General features: G+C 33.0%; 1 long non-coding RNA gene across 1 annotated transcript; it reads right to left on the reverse strand.

The window, feature by feature from the left end:
• Positions 1-1,764: 1,764 nt before the first annotated feature.
• On the reverse strand, positions 1,765-2,523 carry LOC132036889 (uncharacterized). The gene is made up of 2 exons (XR_009409706.1): positions 2,397-2,523; positions 1,765-2,304 (listed from the first exon to the last, which is right to left on the reverse strand). It is a non-coding gene; the product is annotated as an uncharacterized LOC132036889 (long non-coding RNA).
• Positions 2,524-10,375: the final 7,852 nt, after the last annotated feature.

A 10,375-nucleotide genomic window follows, 5' to 3' on the forward strand; every position in this document is an offset into this window, starting at 1 on the left:
CCTTATATTATGATCAACACACAAACAATCACAAAGCTTATTCCAATTTTCTCGGGTCAACTCGGCACTTCAATTTTCACGAGCTTCTTCCTCCGAACGTGCGCTTTCAAATAGTCGTTTTAACTTGTACCGCCATTGTCTAATAATGGTCTTCTATTTTTCAAAATATCCTCACAACTATCTTTCACGTAATGCTTCATCCAAATCAATTACAAACTTCTCTAAAAATATACACAATATGTTATGAAGAAACACACGAACAATCAAAATTCCTTTTATATTAAAACAATAATTAATCATCACATCGGCTAATATATCTGAATGGGAAACATCCTGTTAATGTGCAATGGTCAAAAGGGGGTTCTTATTCTTGGAAAGCTTTTTGTGGTATTAGAAGTGAAGTTGAAGTCAATATCAAATGGATTATTGGCAATGACTTTATTGTTGTGAACCTTGTAATATGACTAATGAGCTTGAAAATATACTGACCATTTATTTTGTGCAGGGGAACATGCTAGAAAAATGTGGGACTACTTTGCAACACCATTGGGCATTGAATTCAGGAACATGAATCTAAAAATGCTATTGCTCAACTGGTGGAATATCAAAAACAAAAATCCTATTGCTGATTATATCTTGAAAACATTACCACAAATAATTTGTTGGGAATTGTGGAGTACAAGATGTAGCAACAAGTTTGATTTCGAAAAACCTTCATTCTATAGAACTAGTACTAATATCCTGAATACTGTTTTGCAGGTTACAAAGAAGGAATTTGGAAATGCAAAGCTAGGAAACAGCTGGAGCTGTCTATGCCAAGCCAGTGAAGCATCCATACAACGTCATACTATCACTAGAGTCAACTGGTACAAATCCGAGGCCCCTTATATTAAACTCTATTTAGATGGAAGTTGAAATTGTGGAGGAGGAGGAATTATCAGAAACAACCAAGGAAAGGTCATTTTTGCTTACTATATCAAGATAGTGCCTGGCACTAGTAACCTTGCTGAGGCAGTGGCTTTACTCTATGGATTGCAATGGTGCTCCAAGAATGGTTTCACAAGGATCTGGGGAGAAACAGATTCCATGTTGCTTACTAAGTGCATCAAAAGAGAATGGAAACCTCACTGGAGAATTCTCAATCAAATTATGGAGATCCAAAGAATTTTTGAAGAGCATGATTTCCTAATTAGTCATTGCTTCAGAGAAGCCAATAAACTAGCTTTGAGTCATGATTGTACAAACCTACAACTCTTTTCCTACTCTCCCTAGTTTTGTTAAAGGACTTGAAAATATGGATAGGTGGAACCTTCCATCATTTAGAATCAAACTCAAAACCATCCCACATTAGATAGCAGATCACTTTTTCAAACTTTGGGTTAGGACAAATTACACTAGCTTCATCTTAATGGTCATGTATCAAGTTTGGTATGCCAAACTCAATATGTACATTTTTGCCCATCAATGATCAAAGGAGTCCTAGTTTGAATTAAAAAAAAAAAATGGACAAACTGGACGATAGCAGGTCACAAGAAGAGTGTGATGCTAGATATTAAAGAACTAGCTAGAATTACCCTTTGTGAAAAACTTTGATATGTCCTGGAAAACGGGGATTTCACCTTAAAAGGAACTTTAATTCATATCTTGTATGGATAAAATTGCCTATGTCATATTTAAGTAGTAGTCATAAGGTTCTTGGTGAAAAGGAGATTGAGTTTAAACTAAACTCTTCCTTTTTTCATACAAACAGGCCAAAAAAAAAAAAATAGATAATGCAAATAGATTATTTTAAAAAACTTAGGGAAGCATAAATTGCAGTTCAAAAAATTTGTACTACATCACAGAAAATGATTGTAGTTCATGTGTGAGTACTCTAGAGCCATACGTAGTAAGCGAAGGATACATGAGTTAACTTACTACTAGCTTTCGATGGAGATAGATATAGCCGATGAGTTTGCCAAATAAATAGATGGATGAGTAACAGCAATACCCAAAAGAAGAGAACTCACTATAATCACTACCATGTAATAAAATTACAAGAGTATAGAATCCTTACGTGGCATCTAATTAGTGCTGCATCTTTGTCCTCTCTTGTGAGTTCCTTCCACTTGTTTGGAAGCGAAAGAAAATTTCTGGCAATTATCCCTAGTTCATTGGATAATTTTGCCGATTGAGTTGGCTTAGTTGGCCTCCCTTTACCAACTGGGATCTCAATTTTCATCTTGCTTCCCATAGTCTTCCTCATCCTTTCAAGACCTTTCCCTCTAGTCTTGCCACGACCATTCCTGATCCTAGGGGAATCATCTGAAGGAAAAAAGTCAGTTCAAAATACCACATATGAGTATCGCACAGGATGAAGAAAGCAACAACTTAGGGACCTTATTTCATTTTACAACTTATATGAGCAATTTCGCCTCCAGATAACTTTCACTCAAGTGCAATCCAGTTAGAAACTGTTACATAATACTTCAACTCATCCTTAAGAACATGGTCTAGTAAAGGGTTTTCACACAAGTATTATCTAAAAAAAAAAAAAACATCAGATAACTTTTAAGCCCTTAAATCCACAAAACAAATGGTATAGATGATTGTGGAAAATATAGACGACCAGTCAAGAACAAATGTTGGAAAAGCAATTATTTGAGAAAGCAAAAGGCAAAAAGAGATGGCTTTACAAACAACAGAAGAAAGGAGGAAAAGATAAAAACATGTTGCTAACATGAATAATTTTTTGATGTTGTGCAAACTAAAAACAAGTTTGCTTTGAACTAAAGGAGGGTGAGGATGAGGATCACTAAAAATTATTACATGATGCTAGTAGGCACTATTACAACCCTCAATGGAAAAGTGTGGTATCTAAAAGTTGGTGGAAGTTCCACTTAGGGTAGATTGGTACATTGTGTAAAAATCAGAATTTCACTGTCCTGTTAATGCAATTCGAAGGTTGCACAAAAAGGTCAGATTTTAATTACCACTGTAATTGGCAAAACCACTCGAATGAGAATAATAAGCTGGGGTTCTTATATGCTGCACTGTTTAGGCTCATTCAATGCATGTGGTGTTAATGTTGGTAAGACTATTAATTGCTGATCTTTTTCAAAAAGGTGCAGATATAGACACAATATGAATAAGGTTTGCCAGAAGTTCCTTCCACCACTTGTTTTAGTGGTGAGAGGAATTTGCATATGATCGGATTGAAGAAAATGTGGAAGAAAACTAGATTGCACAAAATATGGAGACAAAATTTGCTATAACACACACGGATCATTAGTGAATGATGTTGCAAGATTGGATTGGAGAAGCGATTGATTGTTGCAACTATTGATATGGTAAGTTTGTGGAGGTTTGCATGGAAGTCCAACCAACAAGTATTTGAGGCATGTAGCAAAAGGCTAGTGAGAAGCAACAAATGTTAATGCCAATATTCATGCTTACACTCCAATAAAGAGCACGAAGCTTGGGATACATGGCATGTCCTACTTAGTAGGATGCACCTTCACGAGGGTAAGAAGTAAAATTTGTTTGGGTCACCGTCGGTATCTTGAAGCTAGCCACCCATGGAGAAGAAGCAAGAAATTTGATGGGAAGACGATAAAACCAAAAGAGCTCTCGGGAGATGATGTCTTGCAACAATTGGATTTACTCGGTGATTATAAACCGGAAAACACTCAAATAATAAGAAAAATAAACGTGTTCTGGAGAGTTGAATTGGGTGAGGAAAGTATTTTATTTGAGTTACCATATTGGAAGAGCTTGAAGTTGCGGCATAATTTAGATGTCATGCACATAGAAAAAACATTTGTGAGAGTATTATGGACAGGACTTTATTAAATATTGATGGGAAAACTAAGGACACATATAAAAGCAAGACAAGATCTTAAGGATATGAACATAAGAAAAGAACTATGGTTGCAACATGATGGTTCTAGTTGTACAATGCCTGGAGTCAAAAAGGACCAGTAGTTATAATATGTCAAAAAAAGAGAAAAAAAAGTTTTGGGCATTTGTAAAAGATGTTAAATTTCCAAATGGTTATGCTTCAATATCTCGGGGTGTGTAAGTGAGATGATGGTAAAATAAGTAGACTCGAAAGTCATGACTATCATGTCCTAGTACAACGAGTGCTACCTATTGCTATTCGTGGATTTGAAAATAAAAATGTCTCTTCATCATTGATTGAGTTAGTTTTTCTTCCAACGATTATGTTGTAAGACATTGAACGAGATGACTTAGAACAACTTGAAAGGGATATAATTGTTATATTATGTAAGCTTGAGATGATCTTTCCACTTACCTTTTCGATGTTATGGTACATTTGGTTGTTTGATTTATCACGAGAGGCTATGTATGGGGGACAGTTGAATATATCGTTGGATGTACAAAATTGAGAGGTTCTTTTTGAGCTTAAGAGTTATGTGCGAAACAAGGCACGACCGATCTTCTATTTTGATTAAGGCTATATTATTGATGAATGTTTGACATTTTGCTCTATGTATCTTACCCTGAAACTAGATTTAATCGTGAAGATCGAAATGATGATGGATCTAGCAAGAAAGATGAACACAATTCTAGACATATTTTCAAAGAGTGCTAGAACTGGATTTGGAGATGGAGATTATGATGCCATACCAAGGAAAGATCTTGATATGGCTCGGTGGTATGTGTTGAATAATTGCGAAGAACATAATCTTTTCTTCGAAAGAATTTTTCTATTTATATATTGATATATTTATTTTTGTAATACTATTTCTAAATAATTTTTTTTACATGCGAGAGCATAAAGAAGAGTTGGTGAAACAAGATGTTGGGAATATAGAAGAGAAACAGTATAACAATTTCCTTTATGGTTTAAAAGGAAAGTAAGTGATTTTAAGATAATAATCATGTTGTTGTGTTTAAATTTTAATCTTTTTCTTCTTTACTAATTGAACGCTATATTTTTTTAATCATAGATTTTGAAATTATATAATAAGGACAAGTCAATTGGCTTCAACAAAATATCCTTTATTGGAATCCGTAAGAAAACATTCATCTCATAAATGGTGTTAGGTATCTTATTCAACGACGCGATGAATTACGTAAAAGTCATTGGTATAGTTGTTTTCGAATCATCATGAAAATGAGTTGATTGATTTTTATGGTATTATAAAAACAGACATCATTGAGTTAATAGATGTTGATAAGTTCTATTTAAATGCAAGTGGTTTGATCTTGACACAACGGGGATGCAAAAAGATAAACATTTTACGAGCATATGTGTTAAAAGATTTTGGTATGAACATGATTCTTTCGTTAGCTACAAGTAAAACAAGTATTTTACATTGACCTCAAAAACAAAATTGGCGAATTTATTTTCTCAAATTTCAAGATTTATATGATGTCCGGAATATAAATCAAGATTCGATGTTCAACAAATAATGAGTCGCATGAACAAATAATGATGTGTATCAAGACATTGTCACAAAAAAAATTTAATAAAAAAAAGAATGATGATACCATTACCCTGGATACAAATGTAATTGAATTGGAGGCTCAGGTGCAGAAATTTGAAGTTGATTATATCGAAGTAACTTCTTCCAAGAGGATGAGATATGGTAGAGTATAAGTGATAATGAGGAGAATGAAGGTAATAATAGTACTAATGATGATGTGATTACCCTGAAAAAATGGCGAACATTGGCTTGTGATGTAATCTCAAATAATAGTCGATTTCTTTTTCCATTTTTCGAGTTTTGTATCTTGTTTAGCGGGATTTAGAAGGGATGACTTTCATAAGTTCAAACCCAGTGCGATATGAATTGTTGTATATATTCTTGTGTTTGATGACCTGATCCTTTCCCCTTTTTAATGTTATGTGTTGCTAAGTTGTGGGACTTCTTTTTATTATTTGATTAATAAATTATCCACTAAAATGAGCTTGTTGTTAGATGGTCCCTATTTCTAACTTGAGAAATTTCAAGGTGCATCACCAAGATGGCACTCTTGACTATGTGTTATCGTTTAAATATACTATTTGCTACTTCGGAGTAAATAACTCTATATTCTCAAAGTTACTATTTTGAATTTCCTTTGTAACGTCTCTTTTTATCGTTTCGTAAATGAATCATATAATAAATGACTTGAAATATGAAGGTAAGAGTGTCTTTCTTTTGAAAATTCTTACCAGCAAATAATTTATAAGATCATTTTAGCATCTATCAATCTATATAAAGCCCTCTTCGTTTTTTGTGCACAATATGTTCTTTTCATTTTCTTTTGGTTGGAAAAGAGCTAGTTGTTCATCTTTCATAATAAGTTATTTGAAAAAAAAATTATCATAATTTATATGCTTTTCACAAGTTATGTACACAAAATGTTCATTTTCTTTAACTACCTTATTTTCCTACTTTATATATCTTTGATAGTGTTGTGCCTTATAATTGACACGTTATGTGAATGTAATCATAATAAATCTTGCGTGAATACACTCCTTCATATATATCATTTGATTCTCAATTTCTCATTGAAGTTATGATTTTAGCTATTTGGAATCTCTCGGGTGCACGAATTTTGTATTGTTGTGTTTTCCATTCCTTGTTTGCTTGTAAAAGATTAGATTACCTCTTTAGTTCTAATATATTTTTTTTTGCATATTAAAAGTGCAATGGAGTTGTATCTTACCTTCAATTTAGTGTCATTTCTCGGTTGATCCCTTTTTAGCATTTTAGTTTCATACAAGTATCCTCAGTTGTGGCATTAACTATTTTCATAAGGTAATAGAGTTGGCTAAAATTTTCCAGGTATAACATCCCTTATGTGTCCTCAGCCAGTGGTGGTGACATGATCCTGTATGTTGCTTCCTCTCAGTGAATTAGGAGGAGGATTTCTGAATATAACTTATATTGTTCCTGAAACGTAGGAGTTGGGTTTAAATATTTTGACTAGAGAATAAAGCTTAGGAGTTGGTAAAAATCAGGTTTTTATTCAAAGATCTTATTGATTCTTTTCTTTTTTTTACCAAGTGATGTAGATGGTGAACCCACATCACCCATGGACACAAAAGATCATCCGGTGGTAGTAATCCTAGTGACAACTATTAAAGTTCGTTGAATTTGGATTAAATATATGAAAATGTGATTGTGTGGTTAGAATGGATGTTAGAATGGCTAGAGTGAATATTGGGTTTAAATTTAGTTTGTAAGGCTGATGATCGTACTTTATGATGATATTTTTTGTGTTGTTAAAATATGTTGATATTTCTTATAGTTAATATGCCTTTTTGGGTTTGATTATGAGGTCTATAGGTTAATATGCCTTTTTAGATTTGAAATGAATTTGGGGAGCCATTTCTTATGCTCAAAGTGGCGAGAAATGTGATAAAGTTGAATCACGTCGTGCCACGATGTTAAATGTGGCACTTGGTGGGAGGCAACCTATCAATTTCAAAATTCTTAGTCGTTTTTTGGAATTTTCTTTTTTAGAATAGTTTATTATATTATTTTTTACTAATATACCAAGTTTCATGTTATTTGGAATTAATTGGACGAGTGTTTAAGGGGTTGAAGTTGGTTAAAATAGTGCAAAACTTTTCTTGGTTAAAATAGTGCAAAAGTTTTCTTGCTTAAAACGGCAAGTTCTCTTTGCCCGGTTACATGGAGCGTTTGACAAAGAAGTCCCAAAGTGTTTTGTGGTTCGGATGGTTTGCCTTATTTTGGGTCCGGTAAGTGTTAGACCATTCACCTCTCTATTTATTTCAAATCGTAACTCCCGCTTCCCCGACACCCCCACACCTTTCACGACCCCACGAGGGTATGCTCCTCTTCTCTTCTCTTTATCTCCCTCTCCCTTGCTTTCTCTTTCTTTGGCTAATTTTGTTTTCATCATTTCTATACCCGTGGTTTCTTTGTGTGGAATTTAGATAACAAATCGTGAGAATCGTGTTCGTTGTTTGATCGTGATGAATATATGATTGTTGAACTATAATTACCACTTTTGGGAGGGTAACTCTATTATCCCGTTGTCACAAAAACTTGGTTAAAGTTATGCACATAACCAGTTCGATATATTTTCTGAAAGACGATTTCATTCGCCAATGAAGTCTAGGTAACCAGGTGAAATTAGGAGATGCGTAGAAGTGCGTTTTGGGTAGTGCCGGTTGGCTTTAAAGTGTTCTGTTAAGATTTGACCAATTTATAAGGAAATGAAAATTGGGGAGAGGAAAAGTGTTACAATTTTGTTTTCAATCTATAGCCATGAATTTTGAATTTTTTTTTGCATTGTTTTTTGTTTTCTTGAGTTGAGCCTTTGATAAACATGATCTTCATTTTATTGTATGATCAATGAATTATCCCCCAAACCGAATGGTCAATCAACGTGGTAAGCACCGCATGTAGCTTACGGCGAATCCCCAATTCATTGTTTAAAAAATGTGCCTGTTTTCTACACATGAAAAGTTTATGTGCCCCAACTTTAGAAATTCTATTTTTCTGAAAATAAGTAGACAATGAATAGTGATGTGCCAAAATTCACTTGTTTTCCTTTTATTTTTTAGATGCTACTAATTTTAATTTCCCATTCCGACAAAGATGGTCATTTTAGGTGACAATTGTTTCCTTTAAAAGAAAAGTATTTCAATTTAAAGTGAAAATCGTGTCTATATGTAATAATGTAAATGTGTCTACTTCCTTTTCCATTTTATCTTTATTAAAAAAATTATAAATAATTGAAAGTTTGTGTGCTAGTTTTTTATGCTTTAGATCCTTTTTGGGGGATGGTGGGAAACTCTTATTGTCACATAGCTTGTTTTAATATTTGAGGATAAAAAGTACACTCTTAAAACTGTTTTTCAAAATATTTTTTGTGGGATTGGTTTAACCGAAAAAATTAAAAAGCTAGAAAAACATCCTTGGGTGGAGGTTGTAGCATCTCACTACTTATGCTATATTTTGCTTCCCTGTAGCATTACTGTAAAGATATCAAAGTAGTATAATGTTTTAAATACCTGTTTCTATAATATATAAAAATTGAACTTATAAAAAAAAAATTTTGTTTGTGGAAATACAGGACCCAACAAAGAAGTTTGTAAGACAAGACGAGGTTCCGCAGGCGGGGGTCGTTTTGGTATGTTAGTTGTAATTTTGTCTTCTGTTTATTAATCCCAACAAACTTTTACTCACCTTTTTTTCCCTTTAGATTCAACTCTTGAGGCTACAAACGCGATGTGGGGAATTGAAGTCATTAGCGCTTGATGAAGTTGAAGGATGTTGTGGGTTGTTAAGGATCCTTTCACAATTGCATTCTCGAGTTCTAGTTTCGAAATGAGGATCATCTCGAGTGAGAAAATGTATTCCCCTTCTCTAGATTCCCGTGACACGCATTAGTTATTCTCGATTTACGAAATGGAACAATTTACAGCTTTGTTTATCATGTAATTATAATTGTATAATTTAAGTTAAAATTTTAAAATCTTGTATAGTTTTTCATAATACTAACGAAAGTGTTTGTTCGACCTATCATTTGACGATCCATAAAAATAAACTAGAACTTAAAATGGAAGTGTATTTGGTACAAAGGAGATTTTTTTATGCAAAATATTTTCTAAAACATTTCCTAATTTTTAAGATTATTTTAGAGAAAATGTTTTATCAAACATTTATTGACTCAAAATAAGAGACAATTTTCTCGATGATTGGTAGCATTTTATATTTCTACAAAAAGCGCAACTACTTTCTTGTGATGTAAGGTGAACCTCGTTATTAATAAAATTCCTCTTCTTGTTATAATAATTATTATATTGCTGGAACGAGTTAACTAAAATTGACAAGCAAAGAATGTCCACAAAAGGCAAAATGACTAAATTATGTGAAAGGTTAAACTGCATTTCTTGGTCTACGTTCTAATCTTTGTTACCTTTGTCGAATCCGATTAAACGAGTATAAATTTATCCATTCATTCTAAAATATTTGTTGGTGCATAGTGGTCAAGACTTAGTATAAATGTTGGCCTTCCATTTATTTGATTAATAAAAGTGCGTAAAGTTTCTTTTAATCTCATAGTTTTTCTTTCAATCCGTAGATTTTTTGAAGAAAATAGAACCGAAAATTGCACTATTCAACTACGAAATTTAAGTTGTCACCATTTGAAAATTATATTTTTTTGTGACAATTTCGTTGTGACTAAACTGTAGGTTGAGTAGAGATAAATAACACAATTGTTACTAATTGTTCTAACTATTAGTGACAAAAATTAAAGGCACAATTAAATATAAAATTTAGCTAAAGTTTGGAATGATTAACTACAAATTCTAATTTGTCGCTAATGTATCAACAAAGTTTTTGCGACAAAAGTTTTTGTCTCCAAATTTTAGTGGTATATTAGTTAAAATATGTGTATAGGC

The sequence above is a fragment of the Lycium ferocissimum genome, chromosome 11, assembly GCF_029784015.1.
Source record: "Lycium ferocissimum isolate CSIRO_LF1 chromosome 11, AGI_CSIRO_Lferr_CH_V1, whole genome shotgun sequence".
Taxonomy (NCBI): domain Eukaryota; kingdom Viridiplantae; phylum Streptophyta; class Magnoliopsida; order Solanales; family Solanaceae; genus Lycium; species Lycium ferocissimum.